This window comes from Schistocerca gregaria, chromosome 1 (assembly GCF_023897955.1).
Source record: "Schistocerca gregaria isolate iqSchGreg1 chromosome 1, iqSchGreg1.2, whole genome shotgun sequence".
NCBI classification, from domain to species: domain Eukaryota; kingdom Metazoa; phylum Arthropoda; class Insecta; order Orthoptera; family Acrididae; genus Schistocerca; species Schistocerca gregaria.
In genome coordinates this window covers 352,215,090-352,242,839 of record NC_064920.1, presented here as the reverse complement: position 1 = coordinate 352,242,839, position 27,750 = coordinate 352,215,090, and the positions used below count along the sequence as shown (strand labels likewise).

Below are 27,750 nucleotides of genomic sequence, written 5' to 3'. Positions count from 1 at the left end.
CAATTGCAAACACGCCGACAGTTGCGGGCCACCTGCATCTCTTCACTCTTGATATCTTCCCCGACGGCGACGTCGTCTTTCAGCAGCATAACTGTCCATGTCTCAAAGGCAGAACCGTCCTACAGTAGTTCGAGGAGCGTTGTAGTGAACTCACATTGATGCCCTGGCGATCAAATTCGCCTGATTTAAAATCCTATGGAACCCATCTGCGTCCCTATCGGGCGCCGTCACCACGTACACAAACCAGCAGCCCGTTATTTACGGGAATTGCATGACTTGTGCGTAGACATATACCTGAAAAATCCTACCAACAAACTGTCGCATCTGTGATAAGTTGAATCGGTGACATATTGCGTTTCAAACACGGACCAACAAGCTATTAAGCAGGTAGTCATAATGTTTTGACTCGTCGGTGTAAATGTACATGGTCCTTCCACACAGTACCATGGCGACTGACGGGTTTATTATAAGTCCATGAGAGGTTTCTCTTACTTTCTTGAGAAGATTAAAATAACAAAAGAGAAACAAAACAGTGAGAATCCACTGCTTTTAAGTGAATAAATTGTTCTCTCTCTATTAGCCGGGTAACATCGTAGTTTTGATGTACATTTTCGAGTAGTTTAGCCAAGAGAAGTATCCTGAATGTGTACGGGCTTCATAATAAAAGATAACCCCATCCTTTGTTGTAAAGCTGTTCTTTCTGTGTGCGGCACAAATCTATGGCAGAGGAGTGGGCTTAGCAAAACGTCTCCGTCTGTGACATCTATAGGAGTTACGTTGGGACACGCTAAGCTGTTAGATGGTGAAGATACGCGTCCATGAAGCAGGGCTTGAATTCAGGAGTTTTGTCATACGTTACATCGTGACATACAGGATGAAGTGTAACCAAAGGCCCACTAATGGACATACCTTTTTAATAGTCATTAGTATGTGTATTTATTTCAAAAGTCGTACAAATTTTTATAATCTTTAGAATTTGCATTTCTTTCAGAAGGGCAATTTTTTTAAACGAAAAAATCTCAATTGAGGTTAAAATAAACAGTGTAAATTAGAATATCAATGACTTTTTTCAGGATTCTGGTACAAGCAGTCCGCAAGCAATTGCAGCACGAAAATGGCAAATACCGGCAATTGCCTGATCCATGTGTTAGCACTAACTTGCGGAAGAAAGTGAGTGAACAAATACTTTGGATTCTAGAGGAAGAGAATTGTACTTAAGAGATGCTGTTCAAAATGAACGCCATCAGCTTCAATACAAACTTCCAGTCTTGCAGCTAGAAGACTGAAGGAAATATTCTGGCACTTCATCAGAAACTTCAGCGCAGGCAGCAGTAATATGTCGTTTTATATTATCTGGTGTCGTTAGCATGTCCTTGTAAACACTTTTAACTTTCCCAAGAGAAAAAAAATCGAAGGGGGTCAGATCCGGTGAACGGGCAAGCCATGCTACCAGGTTCCCTTTTTCCAAGCAAAAAATTCAGAAGCAGTCGGTGAACAGGGTCATTTTTCTGATACAGTTGCTGAGGTTGTGTATGGAACTGACAGAGGGAATCCCTCCTCAGGTTTGATTACCTTACCTATGAAAAAATCCGCGAGAGACCTGCAATCGTGACTATTCCAAACTTACTACTGTGCTTTTGTGTTAAATTCTTTGTTTTTCTCCGAGTAATTCCTATTGCCGTCATTTTGCCTAATTTATGCTAACCATAGTAGATATTAACGTGTATGAATGCGGACGGACATATCAGCTACCGCCCGAGCAGAGCCTCACTAAGTAGCTAGCACCTGTGCGAGAACATTTAAAACGAGTTCTGTTTCCGCGGAAGTCACACCCGGTGCGCACAGATAAGAATAGCCGTGATGTGTGGAATACGCGGGGCCCGTTACCCAACTTCCGCTGATTACGGACTCCACTGCACCCTACTGCGCACCAAAATGATTCTGTCCTTGTGTCTTGCTTCGTTGTCGAAGAACTGATGTACAAAGAATGCCAAAACGTGTGTGCATATTTCGAGAAGAAAAATTTAGAGTAAGCATGATAGACTTCGTACAGTTTATTAAAGTTATGACCACCAGTCTATTCAGTTTTGATTACGGTGAACTGCTGCAAGATCAGCGTTTGTCTCACCCTGTATTGCTCTATGATCGGGTGAAATATTATCTAGAGAGCTTTTCTTTTTTTACAAATTTTATTTCCAATTTTTTTTCATTTTTCATCGAAATGTGCCAGCAGGCTGGGAGTGAGGCAGAGGGTATCCCAGTAGGGAATATTTGGAGGGAATTTCAAGTTCCGGCATTCGCCTGATAACCAAGGAAAAATTTCCCGAAAAACTTGGTCCGTCTGGTGAATTGGAACCACCTTATTTCTTGGGAAATGTTGGCCACTGACCCAGACAATAATTAAAATTTTGGTCATATACTCGGCGTGTAACCTGTCCAGTGTATTCGCAAACTCTTAGGTCTATGACTTAGCTGGTGAGGTCATATGCCAGATAAAAATACCCATAAGCGCCCTAGAAATCTACTCGTGGTGCAATAAGGGCTTGATAAGGACTTTTAATTGTCCATTATGACTGCTGTATGTTTTATATGAATAGATTTTTGAAGCTCTGTTAAAGTTTCTACTTTTGTACAGTGTATCAAATCCTTTAAGAAGAAGTGCAGCTTCTCTCATATCGGTGAATGACCAATAAAAGCGATAACATCTCGAACATTCCGCCTCGCTGGTGTACTGTCATCAGAGCACGTTGCTACGTCTCAGCAAAATGTGGCTGCGTAATATATCGTGCAAATAAAATTTATAAAGATGGCTGTCCGTAGAACATTTAGGTACGATTGGCTAATAATTAAAATGGTTCAAATGGCTCTGAGCGCTAAGGGAGTTAACTTCTGAGATCATCAGTCCCCCAGAACTTAGAACTACGTAAACCTACCTAACCTAAGGACATCACACACATTCATGCCCGAGGCAGGATTCGAACCTGCGACCGTAGTGGTCGCGCGGCTCCAGGCTGTAGCGCCTAGAATCGCTCGGCTACACCGGCCGGCGCTAATAATTAAAATGCCTCTAAAACAAGTATCTAATTAGACCCCCAGATGATAACCCAAACGGTATAGCAATTCCATGTAAATACATTTCTTGTTTCTCAAAGACATTTCCATTGTGCGCACTCTATTACATACAATTACGTCCGTACACTATTCCGTTTATGTCGGTACATTATTCCGTTCAACTTAAATAGTATCTGGTGGCACCAAACAATTTTCCCTACCACATGGTGATCAGGGTGCATTATATTCTGAAACCACTTTAAGTACTGCTCTCTAGAATCAAGCTTGCGTTGATAAATGCAAGTAAAATTTTTGGAATATATACTCTAAATCCCATAAATCCCCCTTTTTAAAAATTGTGGCGCAACACGATTATTTTAACCCAAAAAGGAACTGACGATCACGGCTTAACGTCCATCGACCAGAAGGTTATTATAAACGGAGCACAATTTAGAACTGGAAAGAACGGGGAACGAAACTGATCCTGCGATTTTAAAAGGACCATCCACGAATAACCTCGTGAACAGCGAGATGGAGATTTGAAGTGAAACTCTTGGGAATGCGAGTTCATTGTATTACCACTGAGCCACCTTCCTTAGTTTCTGTGACCCCCATTTGCATGTGCATGTGCAGCATATTGCGATGAAAGTGAAGCAGGGCTCTCGCGTTTTGATGTGTCCCAAATCACTCCTCGGCACACCACACATTGTACCATGAGTTTCAAAAATACGTGAAACTGTGAAATGTGGAGGTAGCTCCCTGCATCATAGTCAATGTTTCAACAATCTCAATTTTCCCATAACACTACAAAATCCCTTTTCCCTTTCGGATAATTACTGCAGGTTCGCTATTGTTATTGTTTTGTTAGTTGCACGGCAACTCTGTTATGCCGCAAATTAGTGATATTTACAAACCTAATACCAACCGATGAGTTTCATTTCATCTTCCAAAGATATTGCAAACACGTTACACACTAACAAGCGTAAACACTTTTCTGGTGTCCTTGGGTTTAACCTCTTTTCTTGTGGCAGTGCTTTCAATGACTTTGAAACACGCTGTGTAATGATGAGCAATTCTAAACGCTTAAGTACCAGAAACAGAAGCAAAAAACACCTGCAGTAACATGAAATGTGCCCGGTAATAATAATTTAGTTGGTCGCCATAAAAAGATAGGGCGTGTTCGGTGGGTCAGGAGGAAAGTTATATGTTTTGACGGGTGACTGTATTAGTGATTCTGAACAAGAAACGTCATGTGAACATATGTCCTGTTCTTAACAGTTTACGAAGAAACGAATGAAAACAATGTGTAGCAGGACAAATGCAGGTGATAGAAATTGAAACATGATGATTTGTTTAATTGTGTACATTTCCTCACAAAAGACGTTCAAACATTCCACCATCAACTGCAATGCATTTTGCAACTCATGTAGGCAGCTGCTGAGTTGCTCATTCGGACGGCCCTTCACGTGAACACACGCTTATCAAATAAGAGCCAGAAGTTCCTCCTTTGCGTCCACTCTGCGTTTTTAGGCTTCGCCCTTAATCCAACCCCACAAACAGTAATCTAATGAAGTAAGATCGGGTGACATTAGTGTCCAAGAAATGACTCCACGGCGACCATTCCACCACTTACGATATGTTTCAGTGAGGTACTGTGTCACTGGCTGTACGGAAAGTGCGCATTGAAATGGCTAGTAAAGAGAACACTAAGTAGCCTAATGATGGTTTGGGTGTAGTTGCACGTGAGTGGTGGGGTGGAGAGACATGAGACTTACGCCCGTGATTTTCAAACAGCTTTATGTCGGATACGGTTAACAAAAGGGCATATGGTTCATTTGAAACCTTTTGTTCTGAATCACCAATACAGTCACCCATCAAATCACGTACGTTTCCTCCTGATTCACCTTGTATATTGAAAAATATGTACTTCCGTGAAAAAACTGTGGCACCAGTTAAACATACGAGAGTAATCCCAAAAGTAAGGTCTCCTATTTTTTTTTACATAGACCTGTTTATTTCTGCAATGGTTTACATCAGTTTAAAGCTTGAACATTTAGCTATTTTTCGAGATAATCACCATTTCTGTCGATGCTTGTTTGTAGGCGCTGTGGCAATTTTTGTATGCCCATGTCATACCAGCTCGCCGCCATGCTGTCCAGAAAGTTATGAACCTCTTCTTTAACCTCGTCGTCGGAGCTGAATAGCTTTCCGGCCAAATGTTCTTTTATCCTAGGGAACAGGTGACAGTCACTGGGAGCCAACTCAGGACTACAGGATGGGTGGGTGATTATGTTCCACTGAAACTGTTGCAGGATAGCAAGTTTGCCGAGCGACGTGTGGGCGAGCGCTGTCATGGAGAATGTGTACGCCCTTGCTCAAATTCCTCTTCTGTGGCTCTGAATTGCCTGTTTGAGTTTTTTCAGGGTCTCACAGTACCTGTCAGCGTTAACTGTGGTCCCAGCGATTCAGCTCCGACGACGAGGTGAAAGAAGAGGTTCACAACTTTCTGGACAGTATGGCGGCGAGCTGGTATGACATGGGCATACAAAAACTGCCACAGCGTCTGCAAAGATGCATCGACAGAAATGGTGATTATGTCGAAAAATAGCTAAATGTTCAAGCTGTAGACTGATGTAAACCATTGTAGAAATAAACAGGTCTATGTACCTATAAAAATATAGGAGACCTTAATTTTGGGATTACCCTCGCAACAACTCCATGCAGCTTTGAGTCCAGTGCCCATCTTTCAACTGGTGTTATTCGCAAACTTGAATACGACACCGTCTTATTGTTGCACGCAGCTCCTCACACAGCGTAAAGAGGATGAAATAACCTTCAAGCATAACATCTCAGGAATCTTGCACTAATCGTTCACCTATTATTGCAAGTAGACAACGAGTAGCACAGCACCAATGATTGCAAGATTAAATACACAGTATTATGCATACAAAATGTCTTACAACAACTGACAAGAGCGATATTGCAAAGCCTGTGTTGTTAAGAAGAACGAAGCAAACCTCCTTCGTACATGCAAGCATGCATGTCCGAAGGAGGTTTGCTGCTAATAATCCAGACAATGCAGTATCGTATTTATCCGCCGATACCAGGCAGTGACTTCGAGTTAAAATGGCCTCCCCTGTGCGAGTATTACATCTGTGTGTACGAGTACAGGTTGTGACGCAGGAACGACGACATGGAAGCTTGGATCTGGCCATGGGTCGCGCACGAACAGCCAAGGCAGTTACGGCGACCGCTCGCATAAAGCGGGAAATCCGGCTTCAAGTTCCGGTCCGGCACAAGTTTTCACTATCGTCATTCCCTTACACAGCTGATGGTTGTTCGTATCGCAACTGCGTGTACATTTCATGTAACTGACAAGACCATACAAATATTTAATTGCTATTCTTTGATGTATACAGTGTGGTCCCTTGATCGTGACAGGGCCAAATATCTCACGAAATAAGAGTCAAACGAAAAAACTACAAAGAACGAAACTCGTCTAGCCTGAAGGGGGAAACCAGATGGTGCTATGGTTGGCCCGCTAGATGGCGCTGGCACAGGTCAAACGGATATCAACTGCGTTTTTTTATTACATATTCGTGCAGTACGTAAAGAAATATGAATGTTTTAGTTGGAGTATTTATGGTAGTCCAAATAAAATTGTCAAAAATCCCACAAAAGTCTTTCAAATTTTACTTCTCTTAAGCAACATTACGTGTAGTTCTTTTGAGAAACTCATGGTGTACTTTCACGACGGCACCGATGCTCGGGATACGAACAAGTAATTCGTTTCCACATATGGACATGTGTGTCGCAGCTGCAAAGTTACTGGATTCGTTGTCAGAAGGTATGGGGTTCTCACCTCCATCTAGCCGTTAATGTTCATGTCAAATTAGTTTCCGCAATCCGTGACAGTGAGCCTCGGTTGTTTCCTTTCCCATTTCTCTCAAACTGTAGGCAGCGCTCCAAATATAAGGCTCACGATGTCGACAGGCAGTTTTAGAGTTACACGCAGCGCAGAGCTAACGAACACGAACAGTTCGGCCGACCCATCACTCAGAAAATCTCCGTATATGAGAGTAACTGAGAAACAATTCAGTAACTCAATAGGCCCGAATAATAGACTGTCTGTCACAGTTCACCGTGATTTATAGTGAAATAACGATGGAAATGTGTCTCTACAATATAAGTATGTACCGTTGATGTGAGCCAGCACATAAAATGTCGAAAACACGAACATTCTTCAATTCGAAACTTTTCAGTCAGGTAGTCGTTTTTAATTTTCCTCTGGTAATAAGAGAGTTGTTATTATAAAATCTGTATATTAATAACTTGTCGCCATATTCAGCATGTATAAAGATGTGAGGCATTATTTTAAATACACTCGATTACACGCCGCAGTTTCGTTTGCTTCATACACAAAAGTATGGACTGTTAGTACACCACTGGCCATAAAAATTGCTGTACCACGAAGATGACGTCCTACAGGCGCGAAATTTAACCAAAAGGAAGAAGATGCTGTGATATGGAAATTATTAGCTTTTCAGAGCATTCACACAAGGTTGGCGCCGGTGGCGACACCTACAACGTGTTGACATGAGGAAAGTTTCCAACCGATTTCTCATACGCAAACAGCAGTTGACCGGCGTTGCCTGGTGAAACGTTGTGATGCCTTGTGTAAGGAGGAGAAATGCGTACCATCAAGTTTCCGAATTTGATAAGCTCGGACTGTAGCCTATCGCGATTGCGGTTTATCTCATCGCGACATTGCTACTCGCCTTGGTGGAGATCCAGGGGCTCTTAGCAGAATATGGAATCGGTGGGTTCAGGAAGGTAATACGGAACGCCGTATAGATAGACGTCAAAGCGATAGGAGCAAAAAAACTGAGATATTTTGAAAAAACTGAAAAAAAACGAAATTTTCCAAGTTTTTTGACTGCAGAAAGTTTTTTCAAGCGAAATTTTGTTGGCAAAACTCGGTTTTCTAATCTTTCCAACCATATGAATGAGTTGAAAAAGTAAACTCTTCTACCCCACCTTTTGCAAGGTATATCTGCTATTTGACTGGACTAGGGGGCAAATCGACAAAAATTGTTTTACGGGACATATACGTAACTTCTATGATAACTGCATCAAGTTCCTACAGAAGTATATGCATCAGTACAATGAATTAAAAGCAAATGACTGGATTGAGATAAAAATAGTCTGAAATGGGCTGATGTGGAGCAGACGTACCAACAATTAACTGTGCAGATGCCAACGATGGCAACAACAATAGCTGAAGATAAAAAAAAATCAAATGGCTCTGAGCACTATGCGACTTAACTTCTGTGGTCATCAGTCGCCTAGAACTTAGAACTAATTAAACCTAACTAACCTAAGGGCATCACACACATCCATGCCCGAGGTAGAATTCGAACCTGCGACCGTAGCGGTCGCTCGTCTCCAGAGCTGAAGATAGATTGTTTTACGAGGTAAACTACATTTCAGGTTACGTCAGTCACGGTGTTCTGAAGAGATGGGAAGATATGAAGAGCAGCATGGAGGAACGGTGGTTAGAGGTGTTCAACGAACTTAATGAACAGCACATACAACTTTCGAACTGCCTGGCCATCGTCGAATATGTACTCTGCTTACCATGGACGAATGCACTTTCAGAACGAGTATTTTCGTTGATGAATATTATGTTAACATTGGAAAAAACTTCACATAAAGTTGAAACACTACGTGCAATGCTGACAGTAAGATTCAATATGGGAACTTGTGAAAATTTTTAGGAAATTCTAAATGAAAACCAAGATTTTGTAAAAAAAGTCACTCAAGTCAGAAATATGATTTTAAAAGTAAATGAAAAATTAATAAATTATGTTTCATTTCTAATTTTAGCGCAGTCAGGATACATGGTCACTTACTCTCAATTCCCATCCGCATGCCCCACATTGACCGCGGCCGTCTTCAGCAAAAACCATTCAACAATTGCCAGACTAAAATATTTAATATAGGTGCTTGCGAAAATATTTATGAAATTGTAATATAGATCTAGAATTAAAAATAGAACGTCCTTAAAATAAACTAAATGAATTCTTTTGTCACCTACGCTTCTTTCCTAGTTTCAGAAGATCTGACACACTGAGTCACGTGTTCATAGTCCCCATCCACATTCTCTAAACGTCCCGCATTGCGATTTGAAAAAGTTCGCCGCCTTAAGTCAGTTGAGAATAATTTTGATAAACTCTTCGTGCATCACAATATAAATGACATCTATACCCTCTTTAGCTCAAATAGGCTACCTAATGCGAAACACAGATATTTGAATATTCCGAGTGTCACCATATAATCTTTAGTTCAAGTTCTCATGTACGGAACGAGTAACACAGATGTCACTTTAAAAACAAATAATTTTGCTCCAGAAATTGTGTCACAACATGACGAAGTTGAGAATATGATACGTAAGTGACTAGTTCAAAGGCGGATAATTTAATTTCTACCTATTAGATGGATCGCAATCTCAGTCTTAGCTACATAGCCCAATTAGGCACTGCGGTGCACAACGACCATCATAGAAGAGAATAATTTTATTCCTGATTTTTTTTTTTTTTTTTTTACAAGCTCAAGTTCAGATATATAGCACAGGCAAAGGACTAATACGTGCTTACATACCCCACTCCACAGCATTATATGTATCACAACCTGAACCCCGCGGTCAGGTCCTGAAGACAACGAGATAGTCGACCCATCGCCGTGTCATTCTCGACTCATCATCGGATGCGGTACGGAGGGCATGGGGACAGCACACCGGGAATCAATCCCGGATCCTCCACAGGACGGTCTGTCACGTCACGTTGACCACTCGGCTATCGGCGGACTATCACAAACTGGACTAAAATATTATACCTCTGTTACAGAGTAGACCCACACTGTACAGTTACCTAATACAGCAGTGAAAATGTTATTCCGCAATTATTCACGAAATCTCAATCACACCTGAAGCTTCATGATTAAACTTCCCAGTGCAATACACAGGAAAATGTATCCTAATGTGATAAGCTTTTGCTATAAATTGTAGATATTGCAATCAGCATTATCCCTATATCGTTATAATGCAGAATGTGATACGTAACTGCCTCTAACAAAACCAGTAACAAAACGATAAAACATTCATTGCTACTCACCAAAAATTATCTCTGAACTTCCGTTCTAGAACAACCTCACAGCGTCAATACAAACCAAAACCCACTCAGCAACAAATACGGAAACAAAAGCTAACAGAAAAAACCGCTGTTCAAAATGCCCGGCAACGAAACACGCGGTTCACTGTTTTTCAAACACCAGAGATATTAATTACAATAGCTTGGACCATAGATATATACTGAGCGCACTACCATGGATGTAATGATTTGGGCTACGTAGGATGGTGGATGTCGGCTTCAAGTTTGTGACGTAGTGACAACTCCCTTCTTTTTTTATCTCCATGCGCACCATACAGGCCCCTTATTATACCTCCATGACACGCTCCTATTTCTACCGTGTTGTGCTTTGAAACTAACACCACAGTCGCGTGATGGACGGGATAAGGCCGAGTACTTGTCATTAGACGCGGTGTTAAATGCACATGAGAACCTAATTTTTGAGTGACCCACTGTAATTTTTACGTAGCACTACAACGAAAAAAATTTCGGAAAAATTCTTTACATTAATGCATTAGTTATCGTTCTAATATTTGGTCAGAAAAAAAGCGTCTCAAACTACACTCCTGGAAATTGAAATAAGAACACCGTGAATTCATTGTCCCAGGAAGGGGAAACTTTATTGACACATTCCTAGGGTCAGATACATCACATGATCACACTGACAGAACCACAGGCACATAGACACAGGCAACAGACCATGCACAATGTCGTCACTAGTACAGTGTATATCCACCTTTCGCAGCAATGCAGGCTGCTATTCTCCCATGGAGACGATCGTAGAGATGCTGGATGTAGTCCTGTGGAACGGCTTGCCATGCCATTTCCATCTGGCGCCTCAGTTGGACCAGCGTTCGTGCTGGACGTGCAGACCGCGTGAGACGACGCTTCATCCAGTCCCAAACAAGCTCAATGGGGGACAGATCCGGAGATCTTGCTGGCCAGGGTAGTTGACTTACACCTTCTAGAGCACGTTGGGTGGCACGGGATACATGCGGACGTGCATTGTCCTGTTGGAACAGCAAGTTCCCTTGCCGGTCTAGGAATGGTAGAACGATGGGTTCGATGACGGTTTGGATGTACCGTGCACTATTCAGTGTCCCCTCGACGATCACCAGAGGTGTACGGCCAGTATAGGAGATCGCTCCCCACACCATGATGCCGGGTGTTGGCCCTGTGTGCCTCGGTCGTATGCAGTCCTGATTGTGGCGCTCACCTGCACGGCGCCAAACACGCATACGACCATCATTGGCACCAAGGCAGAAGCGACTCTCATCGCTGAAGACGACACGTCTCCATTCGTCCCTCCATTCACGCCTGTCGCGACACCACTGGAGGCGGGCTGCACGATGTTGGGGCGTGAGCGGAAGACGGCCTAACGTTGTGCGGGACCGTAGCCCAGCTTCATGGAGACGGTTGCGAATGGTCCTCGCCGATACCCCAGGAGCAACAGTGTCCCTAATTTGCTGGGAAGTGGTGGTGCGGTCCCCTACGGCACTGCGTAGGATCCTACGGTCTTGGCGTGCATCCGTGCGTCGCTGCGGTCCGGTCCCAGGTCGACGGGCACGTGCACCTTCCGCCGACCACTGGCGACAACATCGATGTACTGTGGAGACCTCACGCCCCACGTGTTGAGCAATTCGGCGGTACGTCCACCCGGCCTCCCGCATGCCCACTATGCGCCCTCGCTCAAAGTCCGTCAACTGCACATACGGTTCACGTCCACGCTGTCGCGGCATGCTACCAGTGTTAAAGACTGCGATGGAGCTCCGTATGCCACGTCAAACTGGCTGACACTGACGGCGGCGGTGCACAAATGCTGCGCAGCTAGCGCCATTCGACGGCCAACACCGCGGTTCCTGTTGTGTCCGCTGTGCCGTGCGTGTGATCATTGCTTGTACAGCCCTCTCGCAGTGCCCGGAGCAAGTATGGTGGGTCTGACATACCGGTGTCAATGTGTTCTTTTTTCCATTTCCAGGAGTGTATGTTCACTGTATCTACATTTGTTTCATATACATTTTGTACAACCGCATTTTTCCTTCCATGGAATCACAGGTTTTGCTACAATGTGCATCATTTAGTTTGCGGTTCTTGGAAGACGACATAGAAAGCATTTCGTTCCCATTCAGTTCTAGAAAAAGTACTCGTAAAATATTATAAAGTGCTTTAGTAAGAAATGATATCAGTTTTATCCATCACGTAGCCCAGTTTTCAACGGCGGTTCTCAAAACGAAAAATAGTATAGCTGGTAACATCTACAGCTGCATACATACATGGGTATCAGTAAAAGTACTCTGATGTGGAAAAATCGCAACATCAAGAAGTTGTACGCGACATAAACAAAAGTTGATAGGCGTATTTCTACATCTGAAAGATGATGTTGTTGTTGTTGTTGTCTTCATTTCTGAGACTGGTTTGATGCACCTCTCCATGCTACTCTATCCTGTGCAAGCTTCTTCATCTCCCAGTACCTACTGCAACCTACTTTCTTCTGAATCTGCTTAGTGTAGTCATCTCTTGGTCTCTCTCTACGATTTTTACCCTACACGCTGCCCTCCAATACTAAATTGATGCTCCCTTGATGCCTCAGAACATGTCCTACCAACTGATCCCTTCTTCTTGTCAAGTTGTGCCACAAACTCCTCTTCTCCGCAATTCAATTCAATACCTACTTATTAGTTATGTGATCTACCCATCTAATCTTCAGCATTCTTCTGTAGCACCACATTTCGAAAGCTTCTATTCTCTTCTTATCCAAACTATTTATTGTCCATGTTTCACATCCATACATGGCTACACTCCATACAAATACTTTCAGAAACGACTTCCTGACATTTAAATCTATACTCGATGTTAACAAATTTTTCTTCTTCAGAAACGCTTTCATTGACATTGACAGTCTACATTTTATATCCTCTCTACTTCGACCATCATCAGTTATTTTGCTCCCCAAATAGCAAAACTCCTTTACTACTTTAAGTGTCTCATTTCCTAATTTAATTCCCTCAGCATCACCCGACTTAATTCGACTACATTCCATTATCCTCATTTTGCTTTTGTTGATGTTCCTCTTATATACTCCTCTCAAGACACTGTCCATTCCATTCAACTGCTCTTCCAAGTCCTTTGCTGTCTCTGACAGAATTACAATGTCATCGGCAAACCTCAGAGTTTTTATTTCTTCTCCATGGATTTTAATACCTACTCTGAATTTTTCTTTTGTTTCCTTTACTGCTTGCTCAATATACAGATTGAATAACATCGGGGACAGGCTACAACCCTGTCTCACTCCCTTCCCAACCACTGCTTCCCTTTCATACCCCTCGACTCTTATAATTGCCATCTGGTTTCTGTACAAATTGTAAACATCCTTTCGCTCCCTGTATTTTACCCCTGCCACCTTTGGATTTTGAAAGAGAGTATTCCAGTCAACATTGTCAAAAGCTTTCTCTAAGTCTACAAATGATACAAACTTAGGTTTGTGTGTCCTTAATCTTTCTTCTAAGATAAGTCACAAGTTCAGTGTTGCCTCACGTGTTCCAACATTTCTACGGAATCCAAACTGATCTTCACCAAGGTCGGCTTCTACCAGTTTTTCCATTCGTCTGTAAAGTCGCGTTAGTGTTTTGTTCGGTAATTTTCACATCTGTCAACATCTGCTTGATGATATCTATGTAAATTTCCACCAGCCGCATAAGAGAGGCGCTAACAGCTCCAGTAAGAGGATGAAAATCAGGTTTGCTTTAAATGTATGCTACAACGGAAACGCACGTTCGCTAGAAGACCGGGTTCCAGACAGTCACGTGGCACTACCGAGAGGGAAGGCCGCCGTATTCGGGTTGTGGCTCTGGCGCATCGCACTGCATCTGCAGCAACAATTTGAGCAGCAATTGACATCGCAATGACACAACGAAGTTTTACGAATCGGTAACTTTAAAGGACAGCTCAAAGCCAGGCGCCTGCAGCGTGCATTCCACTGACCCCAAACCACCGCCATTTGCGACTTCAGTGGTGTCATACGAGAGATCATTGGAGGGCAGGGTGGGGGTTTGTTGTGTTTTCTGATAAAAGCTGGTTCTCCCTCGGTGATGGGGGACTGCAGCCAACCTGTCTGCACGCTAGACGCGCTGTACCTACACCTGGGAGCCATTTCGTATGACAGCAGGAGTACTATATTGGCTATCCCACGCGCTCTGATGATTCGACCTGTCGTGCTGGCAATTACGAACAGCATTCCACTGGTGTTTTCCAATAGGATAACACACGACCACATACTGTTGTTGTAACCCACAGAGTGTCGACATGTTGCACTGAAGTGTTCAAACACCAGATCTGTTTCCAATTGAGGAGACATAGGACATCACCGGGCGACAAGTCCAGCGTTATCCACGACCAGCCTTAACAGTCCTTTTATTGACCGATCAAGTACAACATGCATGAAAATCCATCCAACAAACTGACATCTGGCGCTCGTACAATACAATGCATGCACGTTTGCAAGCTTGCATTCAACATTCTGGTGTTTACATTGGTTATCGATGTACCAGCATTTACATTTACAATGGCTTATCTCGCGCTTACATTAAACTATGATCTTGCAATGTTAATCAATTAAACATGTTACATATACAAATGTATTCTCGAAATTTCATTACTCTACATTAGTTATTTTTTGTTACGGCGATTTTTTCTGTTAGTGCATTTTTTTCTGTTGGTGCATATCCAAGAGGAAGGAAATTTCTATGATTATTCTTTTTGATATACTTGATTGTCTGGACCATGTGCAGTTAGGCGCTGTGGATGCCACGAGGTAATACAATCAGCACGAAGCACAGTGTCTAGCTAAACACAGCACATGGTTCAGATAATTTTCTGCGTCACTCCCATCTGATGATGAGCCGGCAGTGGCTTGAAAACTGGTTAAAGATACAGAAAATAAATGGTATCAATAATTTAGAAAAGTGACTGGTTGCACATTTATACCCAAATAAATCGCAAATTTATATCATAGTTGCAGTTCATCGTCTGTAGTGGATATGCAGAAACTGACAGGGAAATGATTGAGGACACTGATTTGGCACGGTTCTGTAAGGTTTCGCATCCAGCTTGATGCAGAACAGCACCGAAATCGCCCCTGCATCTAGGAACCTGCATAATTTTCCAAATCCAAGATACCTGTATTGTGACAGCTAAAGTCACAGTGTCTTTCATCGGGCTCAGCCGTGCTAAACACACTCTGCTGTTGAGTTGCCGATAATCTTGCCAGAAACGCGAGAGGATTCTGCCTTTAATCAGATTCCATCAGATTCCATCTTGGTCCCAACCCCGCCCCCTTTGTATGTATATACAGGGCAGGAAGAAGTCTGGAAAGCTTCGTAGGGATGTTGCAGGATAGATTGTATTGAGAAACAATTGTTAAGAAAAAAATTTTGATGCGTTGGCCGTTTCCGAGTTACTTAGCACTGAATTTAGGCAACCAACTCGTTGAACAATCAAATTCGAGTTTCAGCTAACCAAACAAAGAATACGTTGGACGACACCACCTCTGGCAGGCTGCTTTGAACGAGCGCGCTCGATGACCTGACTGGCTTACTTCAATGCTGTCCGAAGCCGGCACGGTAGCTCAGCGTGTTCGGTCAGAGAGCTGGTTGGCCTCTGTAATAAAAAAACTGAGTGAAAGGCTCAACAACGAACTAGAAAGGATGCCATGTGACGTTCGCAACGACCAAACACAAAAAAAAGTAGTCAGCGCGACAGAATGTCAATCCTAAGGGCCCTGGTTCGATTCCCGGCTGGGTCGGAGATTTTCTCTGCTCAGGGACTGGGTGTTGTGTTGTAATAATCACCATAATTTCATCCCCATCTACGCACAGGTCGCCGAAGAGGCGTCAACTCTAAAGACCTGCACCCGGTGAACGTCCTACCCGACGGGAGGCCCTAGCCACACGACATTTACATTTTTACTTCAGTGCTAAATAACTCGCAAACATTTCACAATTACTTCTCAGCACTGCCTCCCCTGCAACACCCTTACAAGTTTTTCAAACTTTTTCTGCGCATCCCGTATGTCACATTCTGCAGTTGAAGTTTCCCTGTCATTGCCAGTATCCCCACAATGAATGGTCTACTTATCCTGATATTCAACAACTCTGACCATAGTGTTTCTCATAGATTTTATATGGATTAATCAAACTTGGATTAAACGTATTTCTAGATGGAGCGAAATTACACGTTTAAGGGGTTAGAACTAGAGCACAGTTACAATAATTTTCTTTAGAGTCATATACAGGGTGTTTTACAGCACATATTACAAGTTCCATATTCAAATGGATGTAGGTTGCAGTAGTTACTGGGAGACGAAGAGGCTTGCACAGGACAACGTAGCGTGGAGAGCTGCATCAAACCAGTCTTAGGACGAAACACCACAACAACAACATTTTGGGGGTTTTAGAGAAGAATTATAGGTTAGTAGACAAAGTTTTGATAAGGAATCTGTTCCGGAACTGTGCAATGTGCATGTAAAGTGTATCTGAAGATCAGATCACTGTCAAACTTCTCGCTTCACGATCCGCACAAAACTGAGACAAATAGTTCGAACGTTGAAGTTTATCGCAGTCGCTGTTGTCGCACTAAAATGGTATGTAGTGTCATAATGCCACATGCACTGACGACGGGGGCCTCTTCTCACTTTGCGTACGTACCGTGAAGCGGGAGATTTGAAAGTGGACTGATCTTCAAACTTGTTTCCATCCGAACGGTATATTCGCAGAATTTGATCTTTAGGAAAACTTTATCTACTAAGTTCTCTCTACAAACCCAGGAGCCTGTAATATAAATTGTTAAACTCATTAAATATACCATTATAAGAAGACTGAATAACAAACGAAACGTCCAGACGTCTTAGAGTGGTAGGGAAGGTAGAAAAATATGGAAAAGAAATGCGAAGGTATAATTTAGTTTTAGTGAGGGTCATTGAAGCGAAATGGAGAGAACATAAAGATTTCTTCTCGGATGAATATACAGTAATATCAACAGCAGCAGAGGGTGATATAACGGTGAATAGAGAATGAGTTACTCAGAACAATTCAGTGATAGGATTATTCTTATCAGAATCGATAGAAAGGTAACTGCAACAACAACGTAATTCAGGTTTACACGTCGACGTTAAAAACAGAAGATGAAAATCTAATAACCATCATACTGGAACGCAGTGGGGAGGTAAGGACCTGGAGACGATGTTACAGGAGAATAGGGGCTGGGTAATAGGAATGACAGAAGAGAATGGCTAATTGCGGTCTGTAATAAATACGCTGTTCAAAGATCACAAGAGGAGGAGGCATACTTCGAAAAGGCCTGGAGACACGAGAAGATACCTGCTAGATTGCAGTAACGCGAGACAGAGATTCCGAAATCAGGTATTGGTTTGTAAGGCGTACCCAGGAGCAGGTATGGACTTATATCACAATTCAGTAATGGTGAAGAGTAGAACAGGGTTTAAGAAAATCAAAGTGGAAAGAAGAGGGTACGGGAGTAGTGAGGAATGGTGACGTGTGTTGGGAGTTCTCTGAGGCTGTGTCACTGTGACAACGAATAGCACAGTAGGCAGTTTTGGAATGGACATACCGAAAAACAGCAATCACAGAAGCTGACCAGACAAATACAGATACAAAAGAGGTAACTGGGAAGAAACCATAGGTAGCATGAGAAATAAGTTGGAAAAAAAGTGTGTGAATTCCTAACGGACCAAACTGCTGAGATCATCGGTCCCTAGATTTACACACTACTTAAACTAACTTAACGATAAGGACAACACTCGCACCCATACCCGAGGGAGGACTCGAACCTCCGGCGGGAGGGGCCTCATGATTAGTGACATGTCGCCACTACACGCGGCAATAAGTTGGAAAGTCTACTCACCACGTAGAGAAGTCTGCGACTCATCGTCCCCTCTTGTACAGTGAGTATCAGTCAGCTCTTTTTATTATACTGCCATAGAAGAAATACAGGTTGAGCACAAAGTATTGCCCTGATTATAACAATTTATTACAGAATATTCGTTTGATATAATAATTTACATTTGATGCCGCTACATAGGTTAGTGTTACTAGTTTTTTTTAAGACCACTTACGTTAGTAAACCTCAACGTGTGCTCCCTTGGTAGCTCGGAGAATGTCGAGGCGGTATTCCATTTCCCGCCAGGTGTTTCGTAACATGTGTTCTGTCACAGTACCCACAGCAGCTTGTCTCCTAGCCTTCAGTTCGTCGACGTCAGCAACTGGTGTGACGGAGACTTTGTCCTTGATATAGCTTCAGAAAAAAAGTCAAGGGGCGTAATGACTGGAGAGCGGGATGACCAGGGTGTTGGACCGTTCCTTCCAGTCCACCTATCCGGAAATGTTTCATACAGGAAATCACGCGCTATCAAAGCCCAGTGGGAGGGGGAGGGGTGCCAGTATCAATGGTTGATATTCTTCTAACTGTGGGGCAATTCAACTGTTTCAAAAAGTCTAAGTAAATGTTAGCGGTAATGGATTTTTCCGTGAAGAAAAACGGTCCAAAAACCTTGTTCTGCATGAGGCCGCACCAAACATTCACTTTTTCGATGTCTCGCTGTACCTGTAGAGTAGCATGTGGATACTCTGAACCCCATATACGGGCATTATGCCTATTTACCATTCCACTGACATGAAAGTGGATTCACCGGTAAAGCATATGCGATTTAAGCAATCGTTAGCGCCATCAATCCTGTTGAGTATCTCAGTTGCAAATTCAGCATGTGACGGCAAATCATTCGGTTGAAAGGCCTGCACGATTTGCACTTTGTAAGCATGCAACCAAAGCCTTTCATGGAGAATCTTCACCACACTTGCTTGCGGTATTTGAAGTTCACGTGATGCTTGAAGAGTTGATTTAGACGGACTCCGTTAAAACGATAGCCTAACACGATCAGCAGTTGCATCACTCACACGAGGCCTGCCACTTTGAGGACTATCTTCAACGATGCCAGTTTCGTTAAACTTTGCATACCATCGCTTTACTGATTTAACGTCAGGAGGGCTGCGCCAATAAGAAGCCCAAAATTTACGCTGGACACTGATGGGCGATTTCGTTTCGTGAAACCAAACCACACATTGCGCTTTCTCGTGCTTCGACGCCATTTCGCCAGCAACTAATGTGACCTAACAGACCGCGTCGGTGTTGTGGAGCACTAGCGCCATCTATTTATTGGTCACAACTAACACTAACCTATATAACGGCATCAAATGTAACTCATTACGTCAAACGGTTACCCTAATATAAATTTTTATAATCAGAGCAAGACTTTGTGCTGACCTTGTACTTTAATTAATCGAAAAAATAAGGAAGTGCAAACATGATTGGGAAAAGACAGGAATACAGCAATAAAAGTCACTTAGCAATGAAATAAATACGAAGTGCAAGGAAGCCCAAGAGACATAGCTAATGCAAAAACGTGAAGAAATAAGAAATAAAAAAAGAAAATATCGTCGGAAGGATATATTTTACGTACAGAAAACTCAAAACAAAGGTGTAAGCTATGGGAAAAGACGTGTAACATACAAATGTTAAGAATGAAGAAGGAACAATGAGAATCTAATACCAAGAACTAAGTTCTCGCATTAGAAAGGATGTAAGACGCTGTCACAGTTGTTCTCCCATACTGCTCAGTCCGTACTCTGAAGAAGCAATGACGGAAATAAAAGAAAGGAAAGGAATTAAAATGCAGAGTAAAAGAATATCAACGATAACATTCTCTAATGTCTCCATTGCTATTCTTAGCGAAAGTGAGGAGGAATTACAGGTCACATTGAATGAAATGAACAGACTACCTAACTTAGAATACGGATTGGGAGTAAACCGAAGAAAAACGAAAGTAATAAGGAGCAACAGAAATGAGATTAGCGATAAACACAACATCACAAGTGGTGATCACGAAGTAGACAAACTGAAGAAATTCTGCTAACTTGGAAGCAAAATAACGGGAATTATCGTGTCGACCGTGTGAAGACATGGGATAAAGGCAACGAAAGAGAAAAGGAGGATAAGATAAGGACAGACGATGGAAATCAGTTAGCACTTGACACGGGAAATTGAAGTAACTCCCACATTGAAAGGGACAACTCGCATGTTTTGAAGAACAGTAAAGAAGAAGAAAAGAGGGAAGTTAGGGTTTCATGGATGATCAACTGACTGCTCATTAAAGACGAAGATTTGATGGATAAGGATGAGGCCGGAGACCGGAGGTGGCCTTTTCATAGGAATCATCTCGCCGTTCTCCAAATCTAATTGAGAAAAATCTAGTGGCTAGAGCGGAATTTTAACTCAGCATCTCCTGAATACGAGTTCTGTGTCTTATCCACTGCATCATCTCCCCTAATTAGGGTAATGCAAATGCAATAAACAAATATATCATTTGAAACTTCGTGGCAGATTAAAACTGTGTGCCGGACCGAGGCTAGAACTCGGGATCTTTGCCTTTATCGGGCGAGTGCTCTACCAAGCATTTGCCCCGGAAAAGCAAAGATCCCGAGTTCGAGTCTCAGCGCGGCACACAATTCTGATCTGCTAGGAAGTTTCATATCAGCGAACAGTCCGTTGCAGAGTGAAAATTTCATTCTAAAAAAACATCCTTTATTTATTAAAAATGTAGGAACTATGCTGGAACATTTCAACTCCACTTTTAGAATGCTCTAGTGGTTTATTACTAATAACACATTGTTTACCTGTTTACGAAAGTCCTCCTTAGATTTGAGGGTCATTACTGAGCTTACGTTTAAGTATTCAGATACCTTTTGGAATTAAGCAGCCGCTGGTGAAGTATGAGTGCAGCAGCAGTGCAGTAGCGAGTCGCATATTTAGCTTTCATATTTGTTTTGTAGTTTGAGTCTTAATTTCTCTCCGAGTGTCTGTGCGGTTGAATGTTTAATTACATAAGATCCTTGCGTATTCCCGTATTTGAGAGGAGTAATATTGCTTATTGATAGCTGTAGAGTATAAATTCGCGGAGTCGTTAGGCAGTTGTTTGTTTTGGACAGCCAGTGCGCTTTTGACACAGCTCAGTGAGCCTTGAGCAGCCGCTGGTGAAGTATCAGTGCAGCGGCAGTGCAGGCTAGAACTCGGGATCTTTGCCTTTATCGGGCGAGTGCTCTACCAAGCATTTGCCCCGGAAAAGCAAAGATCCCGAGTTCGAGTCTCAGCGCGGCACACAATTCTGATCTGCTAGGAAGTTTCATATTTAGCTTTCATATTTGCTTTGTAGTTTGATTCTTAATTTCTTTCCGAGTGTTTGTTCGCTTGCATGTTTAATTACATAAAATCCTTCCACTTCGAAAGCCAATCTGTTCTTCACATAATCGGCAGTGTGCTGTTTTTTGTATCCATTTTAGGAGAACGAAGCAAAAGACTACAGCCGGGAAAAGCGTGGTACCTCTCCAATTTGACATTCGGTTAGGTTTTCTTTCAACAACGCCAAGTTGAGCATGTCACTACTTAACATTGTAGAGTAGGCTTTAACAATGCTTAGTACAAGACGTAGAAATTGTATTCCCAATGAATATGTTTAACATCCATAAGCTGAATGACTACATTCAACATTTTTTTTACTTTTTTTTTTAGCTCTGATTCTATGGCTGCATAGACAGCCTGCGCGAAATTACGGCGCTGGCTTCACCACAGACATTCCTCATAGTGATACGAAACACAGAAGGGTGGCTTTCTGCATAGAATTGTGACGAGAAATGAAATCAGGGCAGTTTACAACGCATCTGAGAATAAGCTGAAATGAATACGTGCCTTCCAGCTTAACAAAACTTATGAGATTACGCTATCCGAGAAGATCACTGTCCTCCAATTTCCACTGATGGCGGAAGCTCTACGCCCCTGGCAAAATTCGCCCGACCACATGCAACTCTTCAGGAACATCTGTGCTCGTTAAGAACGGTGAGTCAGGATAAATCACAGGCAAGACACCACCACAATGTATTTCCTAACAGCTGCAGAGAGAGAGAGAGAAAAAGAGAGAACCACTTCCCCGGTGCCAACAGACCATGTGTGTTGTTCTCTAACAGGAAATCGCGTGCACAATATGACACGAACGTAAATTGCACGAAATGTCACAACTGTTTCTTAACAGTGTATGATACGAGTACTATGTCGTATTATCGTACACTATGGTCCAACGTTTAAGCATAGCTGAGAAAAGAGGAAAATGAAGTGGAGAAAGGTGAGCAGTTACTGTAAATGGTCGAAGTGCTTTCCCAAAAAACCGGAATACGCTCGCTTACTTTACTTTAATCTCTCCTTCGGCCCAAAATTTGGCTACTCCAATGCTTCCTTACTCCCCTGCCACTGTTCGTCGAGGGTACATTTACTTTGACAATAGAGACGGGTTTGGGAGACATCCATACACTGATATTCGTCACTATCACATCTGTGGTCATAGTCCCCTGTAAACCTCTTTTGATTAGGTTTGCCTTCAATTGTGCTATGCCCGCCGTAATGTGTTTCAGGCTCGTCCTAATCTTCCATATCAAGTAGTCGCCGCTGGATATCTCCCGTGGTGAAGGGTATTCTTTTGGTGGCCAGTTAAGTTCTTTGTTAAGGAATCTCTTGCCGGATCAAAGTCTTCCAAGTCCACGGGAAGCTCCAAATCAGGCGTGACACTCATCGAAGATACATTTAAGCACCTCACTGTGTTCGTGACCGTCTCTTCGGAAACTGAGATCCGAAATCCAGCCACTTTATATGGTACATAGAGCGGTGTGGGTTACCTGCAACTAGTTATTAATCGGCGTGTTTCATTGAAGCTAAAACTGACATTCTTGGCATGTACAAATGTGGACTATACCAGGCAACCATATTATGCGGTGGAGAAGCAGATTGCCTGGGATGTGGTTGTCAGTATCTTGGATCTAACTCCTTATTTGCTGTTAGCTATTTTTTTCAGTGTAGTATTTCTTAAAGCGACTATATGACAGGTCTTCTCGCTGTAATATTTGTACGTCAGCGACCTATTCAGTTCAACACCCAAGTATGTCAGTTTATCTGCAGAATTGTACTATGTGTTACTTATACACGGTTCTCGGGAATTCCTTTTACAAACTTCTACGACTTGTAGAGGGGAGTGAGTACATAACATTTTGAATAGGAACCCAGGTACGGAAACGTCATCCAACGACATTACAGACCGTCAAAGTTACAGGGACCGGCGCCTGCAAATGTATGTCTATACAGGGTGATTCTGTGATCATGTTACTGACTTTATATAATGATGAAGAAGGATAAATGTATCAATTTGGGGTAAGGATCTGTGTACCGGAAACGAATGAGACGAAAGCTACAAACGGGAAACTTTCTGATACATATGGCAGTACTGGTGCTGTTGTTGATAAGACTGTAGGTTAGGCAACTTTTAGAGGTGGTAGTATGGACCAAAACAAGGAAAAAAAGTCTGGTAAACATGCGCTTCAAAACGCATACCTTAAAGAGTTATCAGCACTTGCTCTGTAGAGGAGATGTGTTTCACTAATATCGAAAATGAACAGGTACGCATCTTAGAGCCCATGTTTACTAGACATTTTTTTCTTGTTTTAGTCCATACTACCATTTCTGAAAGTTGCATATCCTACAATCTTAGCTACAAAAGTACCAATGCATGAATTCCACTGTCAGAGAAAACATAACGGTTTTCGTCTACAACTTTCGACTCGTTCGTTTCCGGGTACAGGGGACCTTACCTCAAACTCTAAGACTTATCCTTCTCCATCATGTTAGGAAGTTTGTAACACCATCACGGAAACACTCGGTATATACATACATTTACAGGCGCCGGCGCCAATAACTTTCACGCATTGTAGCATCGCTGTATGACGTTTCCGGACATGGGTTCCCATTCAGAATAGAATATACTCAATACCGTCTGTAAGCCGTAGAAGTTTGTAAAGGGAATTTCCAAACACCCCGTATAAAGGAAAGGTGCTCTCTGCTTCGAATAAGCATCTGATTCAAAGGTAACGGAAATAAATCCACAATGTCTCAAACGGGTTTGCTGATTCGTTGTGAGTCCGTCGAGGAAGCAGTGAATGAGCTGATGCACTTGAGGAAGGAGTGTCCTCGTCCGGCCCTCCACATTTAGCACACTTAGCTCCTATTATAAATCTGTTAAGGCTGATTTCGTGACGTTGCTTCGAGAAAAGACAAGGCTGAATTCCTTCCCCATTCTCGATGTTTCCAAGCTTAGGTTTCGTCGACGAAGGGACGCGTAACACCAATCTTCGGCGTGTCAGTTTAGTAGCGAGTGTATAACAGCGACCCACGAGGTACGCCGGATAATGATACGGCGGTCTATAGACGTGGCATCGGTGCGTAAGAAAGGGCGTGTGGCGCTCCAAATAGGAACAAATCAGGCGAACGTGGCCACCCTCATGATGATCACTTGCACTGATCTCTCTTTAACTCTGGTCTAGGTCTAAATCCAGTGGACGATAACTACCATCACTTGCAGAATGTCCAGTCCGACTCTTCTTGGCGACGACTGCAGGCACGTTCATGACGCTGCCTTGCGGTACTGTTGACACAGTACTAACCTGAGCTGTGCTTATATCTGCGTTTAGTGGCTGGATGTCCTTTCGGAAATTATTTTAGTAACCTACGGTGGAAGTACACAATATTCTTTGCCTTGTGGCGCCCTATTTGAACGCTAGCATTATCTCATTGCTGCCAGATCTGAGGGCAGCTCGGCGCTCTTATACGAGGGTCATCCCAAAAGTAAGGTCTCCTATTTTTTTAAAAGTACAGAACTCTGCTTGTGTGGCAGTTGCTCACACATTTATTAAGAGTGCTTCACGCGCTGTGTGTAAACAAGCGCACGCCGCGCTGAGGCGCTCAGTCTAGGCTTGGCAGCCGTTGAGAATGGAGCTCCCGTTGGTTTACCGCCAAGTGCGAATTGGGCGCAGTTATTCGGCTTTTGAACGCAAAGGGCACTGCGCCGATTGAAATCCATCGCCAATTGACGGAAGTGTAACGTGAGTCGTGCATGGATGTCAAAAATTGCAGTTGGTCGGACCAAAATTCACGACGAGCACAGGAGCGGGAGACCGTCAACTTCTGAGGAGACAGTGTTGAAGGTTGCGCAAAGCATGCGTGAAGATAGGCAGATCACTCTGGACGATCTGTGCACGTTGGTTCCTGAGGTTTCCCGAAGCACCGCTCACAGAATTTTATCGGAAACATTGAACTTCCGGAAGGTGTGTGCAAGATGGGTGCCACGCGTGCTGACTGAGGACCACATGCGGCAACGAGCTGATGCTTCCCGCGCATTTCTTCACCGCCTGGCAGCCGAACAGGACAACTTTCCGGACTCACTTGTCACGGGTGACGAACCTGGGCATACCACTTTACACCTGAGACCAAACAACAATCACGCCAGTGGCGGCATCCTTCTTCGCCAAAGCCGCGGAATTTCAAACAAACACAGTCTGCCGGTAAGGTCATGCCAACCGTTTTTTGGGATCGGAAAGCGCTATTGTTGGTCGACTTTATGCCCACTGGGACCACAATTAACGCTGACAGGTACTGTGAGACTCTGAAAAAACTCAAACGGGCGATTCAAAACCGGAGAAGAGGAATGTTGAGCAAGTGCGTACGCATTCTCCATGACAATCGCCCACACATCGCTCGGCAAACCGTTGCTCTCCTGCAACAGTTTCACCGGAACATAGTCACACACCCACTGTATAGTCCTGACTTGGCGCCCAGTCACTATCATCTGTTCCCTAGGTAAAAAGAACATTTGGCCAGAAAACTATTCAGCTCCGACGACGATGAGAAAGAAGAGGTTCATAACTTTCTAAATAGCATGGTGGTGAGCTGGTATGACAAGGGCATACAAAAACTGTCACAGCGTCTACAAAAATGCATCGACAGAAACGGTGATTATTTTGAAAAATAGCTAAATGTTGAAGCTGTAATCTGATGTAGACCATTGTAGAAATAAACAGGTCTATGTACTTATAAAAAATAGATTACCTTACTTTTGGGATAACGCTCGTGTATATGGCTCTGTCTCATATCTTTCGGAGGGCACAGCGGGATAATAACTTCAGAAACTGGATTGGGAGACGAGAGTCTCAAATACTGAATTCAGGGTAAACAAATATCAGCATAGATCAATTCCTCTGCCTTGTTCACAGTATAGTCGGAGTAAATAGAACCCAGCCAGTTGCAGTCGGCTGGGCCACGCCACTTTGCTCGCCTACCTCAACTGCACGTTTCGAGCCGCCGTTTACCTCGATGACGTCGTTTGTGGAGACGACCAGCAACCTAGTGTGGCAAAAATGTGATTCACCCGACAATAACGGTACCACAATCTAACAACGAAAAACACCCCCAAACCGCAACACCACCTGCTCACTGTTGGCGCAATACATGATACGGCATGTTAAGATTTCGAGGCAAGTCACCCACTGTCCAGTGGCATCGCTCTGTCACCATCTGAAACGTTGCTTACCACTCACTACAGTAATGTGCGGCTTGTGAGAAACTGCTCGGCCATCGTAGCCCATTCTTTTTAAAATCCTACGCATAGCTACTACGCTAGCTGGGCTGCTGGCGGCACTTTGAAACTGAAGAGTGATTCCTTCCGCTCTTTTCATGCGGTATTTTACAACCACGCTTCGCAATGCTCGACGGTCCCCGTCCAATAGCACATGAGGTCTGCCTGACATCTGGTTGGCTATGGGTGTTCCTTCGATTTTCCACTCCACAATCACATAATCAGCAGTCGATTCGAGCACCTTTAGTAGGGTTGAAAATCTCCCTGACAGAATTGTTACTCAAAAGACATCCAATGACTAGCGACGTTGGAAGGCATTCAGCTCTCTTGATTGGCCCATTCTGCTGCTAGTGCTTCTCTACTAACAGCTCAGTACTGCCCCTCTCCTTTTTTACTGGCGGGTGTGTCTCTCTTGAAATATAGTGACCAATTCGGTATTACGCAGGGGTGTATAACTATGAAGTTGCCAACGGCCTTGCCGAATTGGTAATACCGGTTCCCGTCCGATCACCGGAGTTAAGCGCTGTCGGGCTGGGCCAGCACTTGGATGGGTGACCATCCGGTCTGCCGAGCGCTGTTGGCAAGCGGGGTGCTCTTAGCCCTTGTGAGGGAAACTGAGGAGCTACTTGGTTGAGAAGTAGCGGCTCCGGTCTCGGAAACTGACCTACTGCCGGGAGAGCGGTGTGCTGACCACACGCGCGTCCAGTGACGCCTGTGAGCAGAGGATGACACGGCGGCCGGTGGGTACCATTGGACCTTCGTGTCCTGTTCTGGAGGAGTTATGTTTTAGTTTTTGTAACATTATACATTATAACTAGCTATACTATAAAACTTCTCTAATTATGCAAAGAAAAATAACCTTAAACTCGTATCTTCTCACAAGTTGGTTCATATAATTCGTAATTTTATAAAGAATCTTACTATCAATTTTCATAATGATTG

The 27,750-nt window shown here is 43.3% G+C and overlaps 1 protein-coding gene across 2 annotated transcripts in view; it reads right to left on the bottom strand.

Annotated features, from left to right (window-relative positions):
- The window catches only part of LOC126345402 (uncharacterized), a 217,922-nt gene that overhangs the window by 147,387 nt on the left and 42,785 nt on the right, over window positions 1-27,750 (bottom strand). Inside the window, exon 1 of one of the 2 annotated variants that reach the window (XM_050002100.1) lies at window positions 10,224-10,374. The exons of the other annotated variant lie outside the window; for it this stretch is intronic. The gene's annotated coding sequence lies outside the window, so the exon portion shown is untranslated. Of the gene's footprint in view, window positions 1-10,223; window positions 10,375-27,750 lie in introns of those variants that run through there. 2 annotated transcript variants of the gene reach the window in all.